Below are 19187 nucleotides of genomic sequence, written 5' to 3' on the forward strand. Positions count from 1 at the left end.
CGCACCGCGATGAAGAGTGGCCCCCACTCGCCACAACTAGAGAAAACCCGCGCACAGAAACGAAGACCCAACACAGCCAAAATAAATAAATAAATAAATAAATAAATAGCGTCCCCTTTAAAAAAAAAAATCATTGGGTAAAAACCAAGAGTATTGGATAAGCAAAAGACTGGAACCAACCAAAATATCCATCTATAAGGGCCTGGTTAAATAAGCCAAGGTATAGCCATACAATGGAATTTACGCAGCCAAAACAAACAAGCAAAAAAGAACAAAGAAGTTCTTTATAGTCAAGACTTACTGTTCAGTGGAAAATGTAAAGTGAAATGTAATGTGTATGGTATGCTTCCATTTGGGTAAAAAAATTTTTAAATACACATGCACATGTATGTATACATACACACACATATACATATTTTCCAGTATGTGCATTCAGTATCTTTAAACTGAAGAGACCAGTAGCAGTGGTTGCCTAGGGATAAGGGAACTAAGAGATGAGGTGAGAGAAAGCCAGTTTACTTTGAATACCCTTTTGTACCTTTTGAATTTTAAACCATGTAAGTATTGACCTATTCGAAAAAATTAAATTAGAAATTCAAAGCAAACAATGCGTGGAAAAGTAATAAAAAATCTAGTTTAGGAAAACATAAAAGAGAAATCCTCATTTAAAAATGATTCAAGGCAGCCTGGTTGAGTCATCTGTTAACTGCGCAGAAAGCAAAAACCCAGGAGGCACCCTTGTGTGGCTGAAAGGACACGTGGCAGCCGCTGGCAGTGACCTGGGCTCCTCCCTGCCTTCCTGGGGGACCTCAGAGAGTGGCGGGGCCTCTCTGACCCTCCGTTTCCTCCTCCGTGAATGGAGTGTTTGGACCAGCTCTTAGAGCACATAGGCCCTTTCCTGTATGGGAACCGGGGATCCCCAGGTAGACACAGCTAGTTACTTAGTGACAACCTAATTTAAAAAGAAGAAACACTCCTTAGAAAGGAGAGAGAGTTTCCTTCCCCCCATAGAAGTCTGTGGCAGGGAGATAAAAACCTCAAATCCTCCTCACCAGAGAGCAATGAAACCAGCGCCTCTGACTTCAGGAGCTTAAAATACATTTGCAGACACACCCTTCCCTCCAAACACACCTGCTGCTTTTTTCCTCTCTCTTCCCACATCCTCTCTGGACAGGCCAAGTGCCCATTTATGACAGAGCTGAAATATTTCCTTTTTTGTTCTAATATTTCCTGCAGGGCCCCTCCCCTCTTTTATGGCTGCCATTCACAGCCATCTGGGATGACCAGGAACAACAGGCAGCTTCAGGATTTAAAGACAATGAAAACATGTCACTTTTTAAAAATAATAGTTAACGGAGGCCCCCCTGCATCCCCAAAACATACTTTTAAATAAATGTAACTTAATGGCAGTGACTGGATATTGTCCATTCTTGGAGAGGCTTAGGGAGGCGTGTATGTCTCTCTAAACTGTCCAGGCAGAACTTTCCAATGAGATGCTTTAAAACGTGGTGCCCAGCAGGTTTCTCTGTTGCCCAAATTTTCTCTCCAAGCCCCATCTCCACCCACTTCAAACTTCGGAAGTGGCTAAATGTGTTTTCCATGCCTTTCTCGCAGGAATTAGAGAACGCCAGAGCCGGAATGGCTCTGAGATAATACAATCTCATTTTTGTGGTTGAGGAAACTGAGGCCCATAGTGGAATGGTGCCCAGGAATACACAATTCGCCCTCCACATGCCAGTATAAAAGTCAGGTCTCACAACCCTTCACTTCTTCCCTAAATTGCTTGCTTTTGACACGTTTCCTCCCCTGGCCATGCAGAGTCCCCCAAGTAGTACCAGCCTCTCCCCAGACTGGCCCTCCTGACCTGTGCCCCAGGCTCCCTGCCCTGTCTCCAGACTACAGAGCTCTTGAAATGTGACTGGTGTCACGTGTTGAAACGATAATACTTTGGATATATTAGGTTAAACAAAAAACCTTACTAAAATTCATTTTACCCATCTCTTTTTACTTTTTTTTAAATGTGACTACTAGAAAATTTTAAATTACCTGCATGGCTCACATTATATCGTCACTAGGCTGTGCTGCTCCAGGTCATAAGCCGTTTATCCATTCAGCTCCCAGTCGGCAAAACTGACCTGTCCCGTGTTCCACACTCTGTGTGGCCCTTCTCTATTCTCAAGACCACCCATGCCAGGCATTCCTGAGCAGTGTGCCCCTGACGACAATATCGAGACTGAGCCACTGAAGCCTCAGGATGGCTGTAAGGAGTGTGTCTCCCCTTCTGTAGGAGGTAGGGAAGCAGATGGGTCCTGTCACCCCTCAAGGGACGTTAATTCTACCTACATGTGAGCACTGGCTTCCCAACAGTCATCTGTCTTGTAGGATTTTTATCCCTTGAATTACAGTGGTAGCTTGGGGAGGAGGAGGGGGAAGAAAACAAAGTCTTGAAAGTTCTTCAACACGAATCCTTGGTCTTCTCTCTCCTCTCCCTTCAGGTTAGAAACAGAAATCACAAAACACGTGAATCATTGTGGCTTCCATGTGGGACCCCTCATTTTTGTCAGGAGCTGTGCAGGGTACTTTGTGTGTATTATCTCATCCCATTTTCTCAACCACCCTGTGAAGTTGGTTTTCACTGTTTTCTAGACAAGGAAACTAAAGCTTAGAGAGGTTAAGTAATGTGCCCAAGGTGACCACCAGAAAGTGGCCAAGACATAGGGTTCAGGTCTGATCAGCTCCAGACCCATGCTCCTCACACCCCTGCACGTGTCTCAGTTTCCTCATCTGCAGGATGGGGACAATACCTGCCTGAGGCAGGGTTGGAGACCCCATGGCCCCTGGGGACCCATCCTCCCCTGGGAGTAGGTTCTGTGCTCCTGAGGAGCTTCTGGTTCGAAGGATCTCTGTCTCTAGCCACTCCCTGGTTGGGCTACACCCCACATCCTAGGCTGGCAAACCTGTCCCCGCGCTCTTGACCTTGAGGTTCTCTTGACCTTGGGGCTCTCTTGACCTTGAGGTTGCTCCTCCCTGGGTGCCCTCTAGTTCCTGTCTCATGGAATTAAGGGCCACTAGCTCCTTACATCAAGACTCCACCTAAACTTCACCTCCTCCAAAAACCAATCAAAACTATTAAGTCAGAAAGCCGCTTCCCAGGCTGCCCTTTCCTACTCTGCTTCCCAGGGGGTGATGCTCTTCCCCACCACTCCCCAGGGCCCTGCACTCCTTCTCCAGCAAACTCACACTCAAAAGAAGCCTTGACACCAGAGGGCTTAATCAGGGTCTCACCTCCCACAGGAAGTATTCTGTATTTCACTCATTCAGCAAAATATATCCTGAGCATCCACTGCACGCCATGGGCAGAGCAGTGACAGAGACAAAGCCCCTGGGCTTCTGAAGGAACCAGGGTTTTCCCCAAATGGTGATGACCTCAACACGCTAGTCCAGTGATACTGGTTCATATTTCTCAAGATTCTCCTGCTGTTATTTGTAGGTCAAGGAATGATTAGCTAATGGGCACTGGGTTTTGTTTTGTGTTTTGTAACGGTAAATAAAGTATGATACATTACGTGAAGGAATGCAACACATCCATTAAGATATGTTTCTAAAGAGCATGCTGGCATTGGTAAATGTGTCAGAACGCTCATTGAGGGACAGCTTGCAACACCATATACCAGTGGCTCTTAACAAGGGCACGGAGGGAGGTATTTAGTGAGAAGTACCTTTCTAACCACATCCAGTGTTGGGGGTGGGCAGGAGGGAGAGTCGATTTCCTAACTCAAACTGTGGACGGTAAAGCTTACGGAAGTATTCTCAACCAGTGAGGAGACTTGGAAAATACATTTTCTTCTAAATATCAGTGATTCACAGTGGGAATTTCCCAGACTCCCAAGAAAAAGAAACCTTCTGTCTATTAAAAGATGGTATGGGTTTTAAAAGTTGTAGAAAACAACATTGAATCTTAATACATTTATATGTGAGTAGGCCTCTGTGCGTGTGCACATGCACACACACACACACACACACACATGCATGCGTTAGTGGATACAGAAAAAAGACTGGAAGGAAATATTCCAAAATCAGGGTGTTGTAAGCAGGTTTTAGTTTTACACCTTTCCATATTTTCCAAATTTTCCATCATGACCCTTATTGCTTTTATAATCAGAAAATAAGCAGCAAACTGAACGCTAATAGTTTTTTAATTTCCTCATGAATCTGCTTTCACAGGCACCATTTCAGTGGGGTTTGGAAAGCAGCAGGGTGTGAAACACAAATGAAATTCCCCATTCCTGCAGGGCTGAGTGTACCCCTTGGCCCTGAAGAGACACTCTCCCCACATCCACGCTGGCAGCCAGCTGTCCACAGCTGTTCTGAGGAGGCTGCAAATGAATGGAGCTGGTGGAAAAACACAACATTCCTAACTCTCCAAGGATGGCATTATGCTTGGAACTCTTGCTCACCAAAGAAGTAAATAAACAGAAGAGAGAGGGAGAGAGGTGGCAGCCAAGCAAGCTGCAGGAACTTCAGTGCTGGAGGAGCTTCAGCTTCCCGAGGTCCCCAACTCATAACAAAACCCCTGAAAGAAGACCCCTCTGCCTAAGCCAACCAGCCTTGCCGAATGAGGGCTAACGCTGCTAGACCATAGCCCTCCTGAGCTGTATCTCTCAAATGCCAGCTTCCCTTCCTGCCACACATCAGAGTTGAGTATGAACAAGCTTTATATCCACCTCTAAGCTAAAGAGATCCCGAGGGCAGCGCCCCTGGCTGATTCATCTTCATACACCCCCTAGCACTAATGAGCACAGCACTCACCAACTATTTCCTCAGCCACTGCCACATGCCAGGCATTGTTCTGGGGTTGGGGATACAACGGGGAGCAAAACAGACGAGCTCCCTGCCTTCTTGGAGCTTACATTCTAGTGGGGGAGGCAGACAATAGACAGGAGGAGAATCAAGTTTCTATCCCAGATAGCTTGGGATGCTATGACGAACGTGTTACCAGGCTGTTTCAGTTGAGATCCAATGACAAGGTGAAGCCAGCTGTGGGAAGATTTGCAGGAAGGGCCTTGCAGACAGAACAGACAAGGAGAAACACGTGAGCTCCGTGCGTTCAAGGAACAAAAAGGAGCCAGGTGGCTGGAGTACAGGGAGTGGAGGAGGGTCAGAGAGGCGGGCAGGGGCCAGACCCCAGAGAGCCCACAGGAGGGCAGCACAGGAGCGGCCCACCTACCTCACTAGAGTCCTGCTGTGGCTTTGTGCGGCTGGGTTGTGCTGTGACCACCCTCAGAGCAGGAATGCATCGCTCTCAGTCGAATTGATGACAGGATTCCCATCATCCCAGACAGGCAATCAGCTTGACTTGGGGCTCTCAGAATGCCCATGGAACCCCATCTCTTCTCATCCACACTCCGCTTCTAGATCCTTGCCCTGCAAACACCCCCTTCACAGCGCCAAGGAACACAGCTGATGGCAACGGAGGAGCAAGCCTGACTGCCGTCCGCCCATCCACCCACGCCCAGCCCTCGGTGTGCGTTCAGCAAACATCTTCCGTGCCCAGGCCTTGCGGTGGGTGCTGAGCGTGTGACGATGAGCAACACAAGCCCCGCCCCCAAAAGCTGCCCCAGGCTCTCAGGGCACCACCGTTGGCCAGGAGCTGCCCAGCACCCACCTCTCCAGGTAGGCCTCCTGGTAAAACCTGCTGTGAGCACCTGACATGGTTCTGAAGGGTGGATTAATTCACTCCAAGGGGTTAAACAGAGAGACAAGCTCAGTGCCCCGCCTGCTTCCTGCCCCCCCCACCCCCATTCCTCCCTCCACTGACCCAGGGAGAAAATACGCCCAGTCTCAGGAATGAAGCTGTAGTCGGTGGGATGGCAGGTACGATGTATTTGAAGACAAAGGAGGGTTTTGGTGTTGGCTTGAGGAGTGGGAGGTGAGGGGGACCAACGGAGACTAGTCTGGGGAAGGGGTGGGGAGGAGGGAAAGAGCTCTGGCTGCACGCCTCAGACCTCCGCAACCAGCACCGAACAGATGCCACAGCTCACGGTCAGAGGGAGCCACGTCGGATTTGTGGCTTTCAGAATCTCCTCCTGCATAAAAATCATCATTGCCATTATTCAGAGAAGCAAATTACCCCCACTTGAGCAGGTTCTTAAGCTCTACCCTGTGAGGTTTCTGGGATGCGCCTCATTCTGTGCAAATGGGGGGGGTCAGTGCCTGAGAAAAAGCACCCACACTGGCTCTAGGACATGCTTGTATCCCAGATCCCCCAGAGCAGCTGAAGTTGCCAGAAGCCTCGCGGGGCCCCTCCACACGGGTCAGGGTTCACTCCAGCCCCCGCCATGCAGTGGGTGGCAGCTTTTCTGCCAGTGGGCACAGCCATCCTGGGGAGAAGTCAGCGCCAAGCCTGGTTCCAGACCCTTGAGTCTCTTCCTCCCAGGAGGGGAGGAGGGGTTATAAATAGCCTGGACTCCTTCAGCCCTCCACAGGCACAGATCCCACACCCCCGCCCCAGCCTCAGCCAGCTGGTCCCTCCTCGCCCAAGTTCCCACAGCCTTCTGGAAGAGGGGGGGAAATGGCTCACCCACAGTCGGGGTGGAGAACACAGCCCTTCAGGCCCCCATGGGAGTGAGTGGCCGCCCATGAACTGTAACTGTAACCCTGCCACACCTCTAAACCCCTTTGTAACTGCAGTGCTGGAGAGGGCTGGGGGGTCACAATATTATTAGGGGGACTCTTTCACCCTGGTCGTCCCAGAAACCCCAAGCTGCATGCTCAGAGTATGTTACTGCAGTGAATGGAGTTACAGCAATAACATTCTCCCCTCTCTCTGCCTTGGTTTCCCTATCTGTGAAGAGCTAAACTATGAACTATGAGTTACCTATGAGATTAGCATGCAATGAAAGTGAAAAGGCAGTGTCAAACTATAACATCGTATTGTCATGAAGATACCGGATCTTGGTTTCTTCTCCAGGAGCCCCAAGCGCAGCTAGGGGGACATTGATTCTTATCTGCTCATGAGAGAAGAATTATGCTCAGTGACACTGCATTAGCCTTGAATTCTTGATACTGCGTGCCCTTGAAAGCATAAAACTTACAAAATGTTCTCTCTTATAAGTTGTTTCTCACTAATACAGATTGACACACACCACATCCAGAATTATTTTGATTTAATACGGTTCTGCTGGACCGTACATGACATTTTAGACTGAAGAATAAGCATTGCCCTAGAATATTTAGGTTCGGGAGAAAAAAGTTCTCTTACCAATCATTCTGTTTATCACTCAGATCCTTCCTGCCCATACACACTGGTAAGAAACAAGTGGCTAAAATTTAAGTGGCCAACTTGCAGTTCTTTTTAATTAAGACACTTTGTGTGCTCAATAAAATACAACGTAAAAAACATTTACTGAAAACCCACTCATTGATGTCTAATAGCTGTGTCAAATACCCATAACAACATTTATTCCAACACCCCCAGATAATTGCTCATCTTTCTCATTTAGTATCCACAACAGCACAGCATTTGTGCTCAAGTGTGATTGATCCAGAATTGGGCTCCCTTTCAAAAATATCTGTAAAACCTAATTACCAGGAAAACAGAGTTCTGGCATCCTACGGAAAGTGGGTGCCTCACAGTGAGACAAGCTGCAAACTCATCTTGGCTCATCAAGCCACATTATGTTGCAAAAGGAGTTTGAGGAACTTGGGGTGAGGAGGGAGCAGGAAAAGTTGGGATAGTGTCAGACTGGAAATCTGCAGTGACAGTTCTGATTTTTTTAAGCCAAGGGCAGAGGACAGGAAATGAGCTGGCAGGCATGGATGCAGAAAGTACCAGATAATGAGCCCATGATGGGCTTGGGGTGTGGGAGTGGCATTTCTGATCTCAGGCCCTACAAGGCCTTGTTGAGGGAACTCTCTCCACCCCGGTCTGGGAGGCTGATGTCATTTCTAGTCTCCCTGGGCCTCTGACCACTGTGGCAGGTCACTCTCCTTCCTCGGGCCTGAATCTGTTCCTCTGTAAAATGAGCCCTCTTTAATATTTCTAGGGTCTCTTTCAGCTCCAAAATTCTGTGACTTCCTTTAAAGCAAAGGACATGCTTTCTGCTCAGGTACTTGCTGGGGCTGGGGGAATAAGGAGTGGGAACAGAACCAGCCAGAATGAAGGACTGAGTGTTTCCAGCTCCCATGCAGTTCTGTACCGACTTGCAACACCTGGGTATCAGACCCACTCTGGGAATAATGATTTCTTTCAGCCCAGGATGGAGCTACCCGGGTGGTTGGTGCTAACCTCCGATGCCCTGGATTTGTCAACCTGGCCAATGAGGAACGGGGCCAAACCACTGGATTTCTCAGAGCCTCTCTCCCAGAGCTGACCAAGGCACATCTTCCTCTTGTGAGGGTCTTCCCTTCCCACCGGCATCGCTCTTTCCGTCCCGGAGGCGCCAGAAACCCCAGCCCTCGCCTGGAGAATGGTCCAGCGAGGCTCCCTGGGCAGGCAGCACAAGCCACAGACTCCTGGCTCCCCTCGGTCCTGGACCCTCCACACCTCGGCTTGGGTACCAGCCCCCGCGGCTGGATTCAAAGGAAACGGGAGTTGTTGCCGCTTCTCTTTTCTTTGGCTCCTCCTGGCCTTCTTCCTAATGAAATCAAAGAAGCAGCCCTAATAACAAAGCAACACAGTGGCCGGAGACGATTCGCTTTCAAAGGAGCAGGAGATGCGCACACCATGAGCGAAGGCGCGCCCGGTTCCCGTGCGCGTCGCTAGAAAGAGATTTTAGTGCTGACCCTTGCGGGCGACAGGTACCGGGCCGGCCTTCGCTTAACTTTCCCGAGGCACAGAGGAACCGTTGAGTGCTCCCATTTCCCGCAACTTCCCAAGTGGACAGCAGCATGGGTCTCAGGATCCTGCAAAGACACCACCTCGAGCAGGGACCGCTACGAAGCCCTTGAGGCGCATCGCGAGATGCCGGGTCCCAGACTTTCCAGTCCCTTTCCTAATCTTCAAGATAAGACCTCAGTGCGGGTGCCAAAGTCTCAAGAAACCGCCACTCTCCAAAATGTTCCCGCGCCTTCCCGGCAGCAGTGCGGTAGAAGTTTTGGCAGAAACCACCTGTGGCTGCCGACAGACCCGCCCCGCCCGGGCCCAAAGGCGCCGCCGAGCCCGGGGCCGCACGCGCCCGTAGAAGTTCCCTTCCAGCCCCGCGCGCCACTTCGCTCCGGGCCGCGGTGCCAGCCAGGAGGCGCGGCGCCCGCTCGCTGGCTCGCTCTTCGCTGGCTCTCCCCTCCTCCCTCCCTCCTCCCGCCTCCTCCCGTTGCATGGCTGCCGCACGGAGCCCCTGAATAGCCACCACAGCCCCCCGCCTCCTGCCCGCCGCGCCGGGGGCGCCCCTGCCCCAGCCTGCGCCCCAGGGTGCGCGGACCGCCGGCCTCCTAGCAACAGCCCGGGAGATCGCTCCCCGGCGCCTGCGATGCGGAGGCACCCTCCGGGAGCCCCGCGACCCCCGACCCGCCTCAGCAGCCGAGATGCGGTAGAGACCGCGACCCTCGCAGTCGATGCCCCAGCCCGGCACGCGAAGCCACTCACCTCTGCGCGCCGCCGGACCCGCGCGCCTCCCGCACTTGGCGCCGGGCCGCTGTCCTCGCGTCCGCCTTCGCCACCGCCGCGGTCCGTCCGTCCCTGTGCGCCGGAGCTGCGCGGGCCGCTTGGCTGTCAGAGTCTCGTGGCTGGGCTGCGCCGGCTGTGTGGAGCCGAGCGGCAGTGGCGGGCGCGCGGCAGCTCCTCCCTCCCCTCTCCGCGCCTCCGCCCTCCTCGTGCCCCGCCTCCCGCGCCGCGGCTGTCAGCCCTGCGCCCCGCGCCCGGCGCCCGCGCTGCCCGCGCCAGCGGCTCGGGGTGCGCACTGGGCTAAAGGGCCCGGATGTCTGAGGTCGCCTCTCGCGCGCGCCCGCCCCTCCCCTGCACCCCCTCCCCGCCCTGCCACACATGCACTTGCTGCGTCTCAACCTCCTCCTCGGCTCCAATTAATTTCTATTTTGACAGTAACTGTGGCTGGGGGCGGCGCTGCTGGGGGCGCCCAGGACCCGCGGAGGCGGCGGGCGGCAGTCAGGCCGCGGCGCGGGGGCGGAGTGGCGGGCCGGGCAGAGCCACCCTCGGCTCGGGGCTCCGCGTCTTTTTTCTTTCTTTTTTCTCTTTGCCTCCTCCAGGATTTAAAGGGACAGCCCCGGCCGAGGCGAGGGGCCAGGCGGCCGCCGTTTCTCCGGTCTCCAGACGCCCTCTGCGGCCCGGCCGGACCCGCCGGCACCCGGAGCACAGGCTCCAGACCGCCGGGTATTTTTAGGTCCACACCCGGCCCAGGACACCGGGGCGGCAGAGCTTGGCTCGGTCGCCCCGGCGCACGGCTATTTTTACAGAGTCCGATTGGGGGAGGAAATAAAACAACTCAGCAACTGCTTTTCCAACCGAAAGTAGGGAGCAAGGAGTGGGGGCGAGAAGTTTCCCAAATGCTCTCGGAATTCCAGAGAGCTCAGAAAGACACCTCTCCGACACGAGAAACCACAGGCGCGCAGCACTCCAGGGCTCCCAAATCCCTGCGGGCCTCCCCGCCCTGGAGGCCGCTCGGGCGCCGGGCCCCCAACTGCTCGCCGGCCAGGGTACCCCGCAAGCTGCACAGCGCGCGCCAGGGACCGGCCTCGGGCCACCCGTCACTTGCCTAGACTGCCTGGAAGGCGGCCTTCAGAAGCATCCAATCACCCAGCTACGCAGCCAAAGGGCGGGCACTAGAAGGACTTGACTCCACCCGGTCCCTCCAAGCCCCGCCTCCGTGGATACTGTACCCGCTGGAGAATCTCGGTGGGAAGCGCAGCAAGCGCCGAGAGGTGATGGACAGCGAAGAGGGCCCATCCGAGGGAAGAGGAGGGGGTCTCGGTCCAGGAGCGAAGGCGTGAACTGTCGCTGGCTAGGCGACTCCTGGGCAGACGTTCCGGCCACCGGCAGGCCGGGGCACACTGGCGCTCAACCTTTTTACAACGCCCGCCTTCCGCACTCCCTGCAGACATAGAAACCCTTGCCCGCCGTGGCTTGCCCGACCTCTGCGACTGTACCCTCTGATGTCAGCGGATCTTCTCCGGGACTCTTTCTTCAAAGGCGGCGAAGTTTTCGGTCCTCAAAGTCTTACAGGGGCTGCGCTTACCTGAGCCGTGCGAGGCTCCCAGGACAGGCGAGAAAGCGAATCTCTCCCTCCTGTTTCCATTCTGAACATCGACTAATGAACGGACAGTGGGACTGCTGCTGTCTGCGTAGTGTCTCTGACTATTGAAGATACTCGATGACATCCTTTACAGGGTTCACGAAAATAAATTTGTGGACCTTTTGCTTGGCGCTTCGCACCAGTGTTGCTCACTAGAAATTTTCATCGTTTCATTCGTTCGTGTAATAAATGCACATTGCATGGCACCACTTGGGTGTAATGAAAACAAGGGAAAAGGCTCTGGAATAGGATGTGACAACGGAAATCTAGGCACAAACATGAAAGGGTGAGCTGAAACGTACGGTTGTGTACATCTTGTGTCACTGGACGGAGAGGCCTGGCTTTTCCTAATAAGAAAACAGCATTTATTTGACAGTTTGAACAACCAGCTTACCCAAACTGTTCAAAAGCAGTTTGAAGAAGTCTAGGGAAGTCTGTTGTGGAAACTAAGATTTTCAGATTCAGGATGTCAGACTTCCAAGTAGCTAAAGCAAAATAGCATCCTTGCTTTAAGCAGCCCTGGGAGCCTTTGCCCTCCCAAATTAGGTTGTCTGTCTCCCTGCTAAATTAGGTTGTCTGCCTCACTTCCTTTCATTAAAGGGTCTTCAGCCATTTGGAGGACTACTGACCCAGCTGATGCGGTCAAGCTTCTAAGCCAGAAGCATGGGAGTACCTGGGGGATGTGAGCCCTGCAAGACACCTGCAGATGAAAGGAATGCAGTGCAGGGAGTGAGGGCAGCCATGGCCATGAAAAGAGTGTTTTGTTTAAGAAAAGGGGGATGTGGGTACTGAATTAGAAATGCCTCTAAATAGGAAAAGTTGTCCTCCCTTCTCTGGGTACAGCTGGCTCAGAGCAGGTGTTCCATAGCTGGGGATCACTGAATGGCTTTCCATGTCATGAGCTGTGGAGGAAGGTTCCATGTTCTAGACAGTGAGCCACAGGTCGTCCGAACCTAATCACCACAGGCAAAAGTTTTATAAATTTAAGAGCAATCAGGATGAGAATGGTCTGCATTAGTGATATTATGGAATATTTTTAAAGAAAGCAGCTATTACACCGTGTTCACGATTTTTATTCAGTTGTCTTTTTTCCAACAAGACTTTGAGCTCCTTACCCATCTTGGTATCCTAGGTGCCTAACACACACTTGGCACCTGTTAGGTGCTCATTAAAGACTGATAAACCAAATGAATGCAATGTTATTTTAGAGTGGTGGCGTAAGCAGGGTAACACATACAGAGAGAAATCCAGTGCACTTTGTAAGACTCACTTGCAATTTACTTGTTTATATGGAAGTGCAACTGTAAACTTTGCCGTAAGTAATAGGATTTATTGGCTCGTGCCAGACTTCCCTCTTTAACAGCCATGGAACCTAGAAAAGCATGTTATTCAACTCCTCAGTGCCTCCATTTCCAAATCTATCAAAAGGAGATAAGAATGGGGACTTTTCTACACCTTAGGGATGCTGGGATGACCAGATGAGAAAAGATGTGGGTAAGTATTACCACGTGAACAGCATTCATTAAGGGTCTACTGTGGATCAAGCACTGTGCATTGTAAATTGTCAACATTAGTTATTGGAATAAATTTTTCAGAAATTATCTGAGAATGGGGTTCAAATATTTATCTATGTCCCAAGGGTGGTGAGAGGCTGATTCAAGAGAAAAGAAAAGGGGAGAATTAACATTTACAGAGCTATTTCTAGAATCAGAATCATGGCATGCATTGTTATATGTTCCTCAGGACAGCTGTGTGTGATGCATTTTGTTATGACCATTTATAGATGAGAAGTCTGAAATCAATAGCAATGGTAATGACCAAGGTCCCGAAGCTGGGAAGTGGCAGAGGCACCTTTGGGACCCAGGTTTGTGAGTTCGGGAATCCATCAGCGGCCCATCCTGCAATGCTGCCTCTAGAAGAGAAAAGAGGTCAGAGCCTTTAAGGAAAAGAGGCTAAAGAGAATTTCAAGAAAACAACAGTCTGGGTTTTCCTGGTGGCACAGTGGTTGAAAGTCTGCCTGCCAATGCAGGGGACATGGGTTCGTGCCCCGGTCCGGGAGGATCCCACATGCTGCGGAGCGGCTAGGCCCGTGAGCCATGGCCGCTGAGCCTGCGCATCCGGAGCCTCTGCTCCGCAACGGGAGAGGCCCTCAGGTTGTTTGTTTTTTCTGAGATTGAGTTGTATGAGCTGTTTATATATTTTGGATATTAACCCCTTAGTGGTCATATCATTTGCAAATTTTTCTTCCATTCTGTAGGTTGTCTTTTTCATTTTGTCTTTGTCAATGGTTTCCTCTGCTGTGCAAAAGCTTTTAAGTTTAATTAGGTCCCATTTGTTTGTTTTTGCTTTTATGTCCTTTGCTTCAGGAGACAGATCCAAAAAAATATTGCTGTGATTTCTGTCAAACAGTGTTCTGCCTATGTTTTCTTCTATGAGTTTTATAGTATCCAGACTTAACATTTAGGTCTTTAATCCATTTTGAGTTTATTTTTGTATATGGTATTAGATAATGTTCTAACTTCATTCTTTTACATGTATATGTCGAGTTTTCCAGCACCACTTATTGAAGAGACTGTCTTTTCTCCATTGTATACTCTTGCCTCCTTTATTGTGGATTAATTGACCATAAGTGCATGGGTTTATTTCTGGGCTCTCTATCCTGTTCCATTAATCTATGTGTCTGTTTATGTACACATAGCATACTGTTTTGATTACTGTAGCTTTGTGGTATAGTCCGAAGCCAGGGCACATGATTCCTCCAGCTCTGTTCTTCTTTCTCAAGACTCTTTTGGCTGTTTGGGGTCTTTTGTGTTCCCATACAAATTTTAAATTATTCGTTCTAATTTTGTGAATAACACCATTGGTATTTTAATAGGGATTTCATTGAATCTTAGATTGCCTTGGGTAGTATGGTGATTTTAACAATATTAATTCTTCCAATCCATAAACTTGACATATCTTTCCATCTGCTTGTGTCATCTTAAATTTCTGTCATCAGTGTCATGGTTTTCCAAGCATAGATCTTTTATCTCCTCAGGTAAGTTTACTCCTAGGTATTTTATTCTTTTTGATGTGAATATCAGTGGGATTGTTTCCTTAATTTCTCTTTCTGATAATTCATTGTTAGTGTATAGATATGCAACAGATTTCTTTCTATTATTTTGTATCCTGCAACTTTACCAAAATCATTGATGAGCTCTAGTAGTTTTTTGGTGAAGTCTTTAGGATTTTCTATGTATGGTATCATGTCATCTGCAAACAGTGACAGTTTTAATTTTTCCCTTCCAATTTGGATTCCTTTTATTTCTTTTCCTTATCTAATTGCTGTGGCTAAGACTTCCAATACTATGTTGAATAAAAGTGGTGAGAGTGGGCATTGTTGTCTTGTTCTTGATCTTAGAGGAAATAATTTCAGCTTTTCACTGTTGACAATGATGTCAACTGTGGGCTTATCATATATGGCCCTTATTATGTTGAGGTATGTTCCCTCTATGGCCACTTTCTGGAGAGGTATTATCATAAACGAATGTTGAATTTTGTCAAAGGCTTTTTCTGCACCTGTTGAAATAATCATATGGTTTTCATTCTTCAGTTTGTTAATTTAGTGTATCACATTGTTGATTTGAAGGTATTGGACCATCCTTGTATCCCTGAGTTAAACCCCATCTGATCATGTTGTATGATCCTTTTAATGTATTGTTGGATTTGGTTTCCTAATATATTTTTCTGAGAATTTTTGCATCTATGTTCATCAGTGATATTAGCCTGTAGTTTTCTTTTTTGCATGTGTGTGATATCTTTGTTTGGTTTTGGTATTAGGGTGAATTTGAAGTTTATATATAGCAATCTATATATACATGTGATTGTTTTAAGTTGCTGATCTCTTAATTTCAAATGCACTTTAACAACACTGCATTTTTACTCTTCTCACTTCATGATTACTGTTGTTGACATCATATTTTACATCTACTTGTTTTGTGTATCCCTCAACTGCTCATTGTGGATATAGATGATTTTACTTTTGTCTTTTAACCTTGCTACTAGCTTTGTACACAGTTGATTTACTATCTTTACTGTATATTTGCCTTTATTGATGAGCTTTTTCCTTTCATAGTTTTCATGTTTCTAGTTGTGGCCTTTTCTTTTTTGCTCAGGGAAATTCTTTTAACATTCCTTGTAAAGCTAGCTTGGTGGTGCTGAACTCTTTAGCTTTTGCTTGTCTGTAGAACTTTTCATCTCATCAACAAATCCGAATGAGAGCTTTGCCAGGTAGAGTATTCTTGGTTGTAGAATTTTCCTCTTAATCACCTTAAATATATTATGCCACTCTCTTCTGGCCTGCAGAGTTTCTGCTGAAAAATCAACTGATAACCTTGTATGTAACTTGTTGCTTTTCCCTTGCTGCTTTTAATATTCTCTCTTTATCTCTAATTTTTACCATTCTAATGACAATGTGTTAGTGTAGTCCTCTTTGGGTTGCTCTAATATTTCTTGAGAATAAATGTGGGAAATGAAATTTCTGGGTCAAAATATATACACATTTGTAAGATTAGATAGCTCTTGTCAAATTGCCTGACAAAATAACGTACCAATGTGCATTCCTGCTGGCAGTACCTAAGAGTGTCTAAGAGTTCGCTATATATAGAGTAAACAGATGGAAAAATATCAGCCTCATTAATAATTTCAAAATGTAGATTAAAATAGGAAGTTTGGTAAGGATAGATTATCTACCTTTTAATCTATCTATCAATCTTCCTATCTTTGCCAAACTTCTTGTTTTAATGTACATTTTGAAATTATTAATGAGGCTGATATTTCTCCATACTTTTTTGGCCATAAATATTTTTCTTTTGTTAATTGCTTATTTGTACCCTTGGCCCATTTCCTAATGGGTTGTTCTTTTTTTTTTTTTCTTACTTTTGTAAGAGCTCTTCACATAGTGAGGTTATTAATCCCTTGACTGTCACATATATTGCAATATTTTTACCACTTTGCCATTACCTTTTAAATTTTGTTTGTATTGATATCTTTAATATTCTAGATTACAAAGGAGTATATCATCTCTATACATTTCTAATAGTATGTAAGTATATTAGGTTAAAAAAAATTAAATTTACCATAACATCCACAAAACACAAGAATTTTACTCTTCTCCTTTAACAATTTGTTGATGACTTTCCAAACTTTTGCCATGCATTTCTGTTAAGATTTGTTTTGATGTATAGAAGTTTTCAACGTTGCTTAGTTGTTTATTTCCTGAAGCTTGATTGAGATGTTATCCACTCTATGACTGGTGTCATATTAGAAACACCTTTCTGACTCCAAAGTGTGTATATATATATTCACCCATATTTTCTCCCAATGTGTTTATGATTTCATTTTTTTCACATATATATCTTTAATTAATCTGGAACTTACTTTGCTGTTTTTCCACATGGATAGATATGATGAGCACTTAAGAAAAAAAAAAGCACATCCCAGAGTAAAGGGAAATGTACAAAGTTAAGAATTTGCAAAATTAGCTGAAGAAATAGAAGCCTAGTGTGGCTGTGGCATAGCAGATCAATATGGGAAAAATAGAAGATACCACTGGAAGAGTAGGTGAGTGAAGATCAGGGAGGAATTTGAAGTTAGAGGCAAGGAGGAGGTCTGAAAGGCTTGGGGCAGGAAGTATCCAACCAGAGTCATTCCCTAGGGCAATGTGAGGGAAGATGGGGGTAGGTGCACGGAGCCAGGGAGATGGTGAGAAGGCTATTGCAGTGGCTCAGGTGCATGTAACTGGGTTCTAAATTAGGACAGAGGCAGTGGGGATAGGGAAGAGGTGATGATTGTTAGATACCTAGAAGAGTCAACAGGACTTGATGAGTGATTGAATATGGAAGGAAGAAGGGAGTCTGCTGTGACTCCATAACTCTCAAGCCTGGGTGGTTGTCACGAGGACAAAGATTGCTCATCGTATCATTGGAGCTGTTCTGTTCTACACAGCTCTTCTCTCTCTGTTTTCTCAGGTGGTAGGATGAAGAATTTTCCTTTCTTCATTTTACAGACGGGAAAACCAAGGTTTGGCAAGGCATGACTTGCCCCAGAGAGACAGGAGAACCGGGTCCCTGTGGCACAATTTGGGTAGAAATGTAGGCAGCAGGGATCTGGAACTCTGTTATTTCTTGCTGAGCGTGGTGAACTCACCTCACCTGTATGCACGGGGTGGGAGCAGTGGGGCAGGTGATGAGGGGATGTGCACCTGTGTGTCTATGTGCTCCACGGGCACGTGGGTGAGGAGGGTAACACATGCTCCAGCTGTGTTTCTCTCTCAGGAGCTGGTGATGGGCACCAGTGCTCCCTGGATGGCTTCTTCTTCCCAAATAAACAATCATATGACACAACGTCTGAAAGCCCAGAAGATTTCCCATCTCCATTGGCCCAGAACTCTGACTGCTGCAAACCTGGAGCCAGTAGAGCTATCTCCAGCCCTCTGCTTCCCTCCACCCTCAGTCTCCAGCTCCAGGACTCATGAAACGCCATGAGCTCACTGTGCCTGGCCTGCTTGGCAACAGCTACATGAAGAGGCTGGACATGCTTCTGCCAAAGAAAACCCAGTGGCTGGGCCAGAAACCTGGACTTTCTCCAACAGGCTGGTTCAGCCACACTATACCTCAAGGCTCCATCCCTCCCAGGGGTCTGCTACTCCCATCAGGACCCTGATCTGAGGGACCCTGAATAGGATCCACCCTTACCAAAAAGGAAGTCATGTTTCCCAGGGACTATTACCTTCTCTCCAAGTTGCAAATAACAGTGCATGGAGTGAAAGGAGACCTGGCAGTTTCTAACCTGCAGAAATCTATCCTTTGAAGTCCAGTTGATTTGTCATCTGCTCTGTGACTGCTTACACAAATTCCACCCAAAAGCACTAACCACCTGCTTCTCTGTGCTCCCATAGCAAGTGTGTGCAGTGTTATTTATAGCCCTTGCTGCCTGGAAGCAAATAGGTTCTGTCTTTTGTGCCAGGTCTGATTGATGCGTAGTGATTACCTGGTTGCTGTGTCAAGAAGGATGCTGAGGCCGTATGCAAACACAACAGGAAACTTGCCATCATTCTTTAGGAAAGGCAACAGTAGTGGGTGGTGGCCAGGTACCATGCAACTGTGTCTGCCAACCCAGACTGCCACACTGCACTGCCCTCCGTCACCACAATGGTCCCCAATCACCATCTGAGCAGTTTGGGGACAGGACTGCATTTGCTCACCTTTGCATCTCCAGTGCCTTGCACAGTGCCTGGCACTTAGTAGGCGCTCAAGAAATATTTTGCTGAGTGAATAGTTGGTTAAAAGTTTCCATAATCCTTCCCACAGAGTGGAGCAGATGGATCCACCCTAGCTATAAACAAGTGGGAATTAGGCAAACTCGCCACCCCCTCTGGCCCACGGGGAGGCCACTCCTTCTCTGGACACTCGAGTCTCTCCTGTAATCTTACAGGAATCTTGATGTCATCGTGCCTAACAAGGCCTTGTTATAGCTTTATTCGTTTGTCAGCAACTTGTCTCCACATGGGTAGCTTGAAGTTACTTTAACCCACAGCATGCCTAGTAGGTTGGCTTTTGTACGCATTTAGTAATTCCTGATTGAATGGATTAATGTGTCTTCTTCTGACTCTCTACCTGCCACTTACTCTTGTGTTTGTAGAAAAGTGCACCTCCCACTGTTTGGTTTAATACCCGGTAGTAAATGAATCGCCATGTTACATAATTGTACTTCCTTTCCTCTTATCAAGCAGTGACCATCTTAACTGAGTTTATAAATATTTACTGAATCATAGAATTTTAAGTTGGAATGCACCATACAGTTGAAAGCTTATTTTAAAACTGAGGAACCTGAGACCCTAATTACTGACAGAGTTGCTATCTCCTTTCACCACACTGCCTTTTTCATTCATTCACTCAATAATTT

The 19187-nt window shown here is 47.9% G+C and overlaps 1 protein-coding gene across 3 annotated transcripts in view; it reads right to left on the reverse strand.

Annotated features, from left to right (window-relative positions):
- The window catches only part of ZBTB7C (zinc finger and BTB domain containing 7C), a gene marked incomplete at its 5' end in the record, with an annotated part of 377445 nt that extends 367676 nt beyond the window's left edge, over positions 1-9769 (reverse strand). For all 3 annotated transcript variants that reach the window (XM_081252548.1, XM_081252546.1, XM_081252547.1), the window contains one exon: positions 9584-9769. The remainder of the gene's footprint in view (positions 1-9583) is intronic.
- Positions 9770-19187: the final 9418 nt, after the last annotated feature.

This window comes from Mesoplodon bidens (genome assembly GCF_964165515.1).
Source record: "Mesoplodon bidens genome assembly, chromosome: 13".
In the NCBI taxonomy this organism is placed as follows: domain Eukaryota; kingdom Metazoa; phylum Chordata; class Mammalia; order Artiodactyla; family Ziphiidae; genus Mesoplodon; species Mesoplodon bidens.